Source organism: Procambarus clarkii, chromosome 1 (genome assembly GCF_040958095.1).
Source record: "Procambarus clarkii isolate CNS0578487 chromosome 1, FALCON_Pclarkii_2.0, whole genome shotgun sequence".
In the NCBI taxonomy this organism is placed as follows: Eukaryota; Metazoa; Arthropoda; class Malacostraca; order Decapoda; family Cambaridae; genus Procambarus; species Procambarus clarkii.
The window spans coordinates 14,300,421-14,302,362 of NC_091150.1; positions in this window are offsets into that span (position 1 = coordinate 14,300,421).

Here is a 1,942-nt window from a genome sequence, read left to right on the forward strand (position 1 = left end):
GACTATGGTCGTGACTATGGCCGTGACTATGGCCGTGACTATGACCGTGGCTACCGCCGTGACTATGGCCGTGACTATGGTCGTGACTATGGCCGTGACTATGGCCGTGACTATGGTCGTGACTATGGCCGTGACTATGGTCGTGACTATGGCCGTGACTATGGCCGTGACTATGGCCGTGACTATGGCCGTGACTATGGTCGTGACTATGGCCGTGACTATGGCCGTGACTATGACCGTGGCTACCGCCGTGACTATGGCCGTGACTATGGTCGTGACTATGGCCGTGACTATGGCCGTGACTATTGTCGTGACAATGGCCGTGACTATGGCCGTGACTATGGCCGTGACTATGACCGTGACTATGGCCGTGACTATGGCCGTGACTATGGCCGTGACTATGGCCGTGACTATGGTCGTGACTATGGCCGTGACTATGGCCGTGACTATGACCGTGGCTACCGCCGTGACTATGGCCGTGACTATGGTCGTGACTATGGCCGTGACTATGGCCGTGACTATTGTCGTGACTATGGCCGTGACTATGGCCGTGACTATGGCCGTGACTATGGCCGTGACTATGGCCGTGACTATGACCGTGACTATTGTCGTGACTATGGCCGTGACTATGGTCGTGACTATGGCCGTGACTATGGTCGTGACTATGACCGTGGCTACCGCCGTGACTATGGCCGTGACTATGGTCGTGACTATGGCCGTGACTATGGCCGTGACTATTGTCGTGACTATGGCCGTGACTATGGCCGTGACTATGGTCGTGACTATGACCGTGGCTACCGCCGTGACTATGGCCGTGACTATGGTCGTGACTATGGCCGTGACTATGGCCGTGACTATTGTCGTGACTATGGCCGTGACTATGGCCGTGACTATTGTCGTGACTATGGCCGTGACTATGGCCGTGACTATGGCCGTGACTATGGCCGTGACTATGGCCGTGACTATGACCGTGGTGTAGACTATGAGAGGAATATCACGGTGTATAACTTGGCCTTCCTGGTGAGGCACACTGTCACATGCCTCGTGTGTCGCCAAAACAATGCAGTATTGTGACACTTAAGGCAACGGTAGTTTGTCAATAGCGGCTTGCTGGGGTGTCACCAGAGAAGTGTCGAGATGTCTTCATAGGCATGACAGTGTCACGTGAGGCAACCTACGGTGGGGTCTCCATAACCAATTGTTCACTATGTGCTCCTCACATAGTCTAGTTTATACTGTGATACACACCTTTTCCTACTCACAATGTGTTCCTAACCGAGTCCTTCCTCTCCCTGTTCCACTTATCTCGCAGGGAAACTGTTGTGAAGCGAGTCTGGCTACATATGCTTTTGCAGTATGCTTTCTGCAGGGTTTGACGAGTTCAATTTCAAAATAGATCCTGTCAAAAGTTTACCTCAGGCAAAATGTTATAGGTTCATGCCCTTTAGTATCAACTGGCACAACAGTACATGGTGACTGTAACAGTCTGACTCCTATAATACGCCTTAATTAATTATCGTTATAAGAGTTGATCATAGGATAAACTAATTTAATGCAACTATTATGACGTAATGTTATTTAATTTTCATGAGAACGCGCTACGCTAACATGAAGACAAGGATATGGAATTTAAAGGCCAGATAGAACATTCGTGAACCAATTGGATTGTGGTGGATGGAATGCCCACCTGCGAACTCGTATAATGGCTCGTTGTGGGTTTGTCACACCGAACACAGAGCTTAACTACGCCATATAACTTTGGTCCTGATTTGGTCAGGAAATCAGAGACGTTTACCTTGACTTGTGTCATAGGTTTAAGACCTGGCTGGTTCGCCACCTGTTCTGGTTGATACCTAGTTGATACCTGTTCTGTGAGGATCGTTTTTTTTGTAAGTCTACCTTGAAGTAGACACCAGGTTTTTACCTCGGTTCGTTTGTTCTC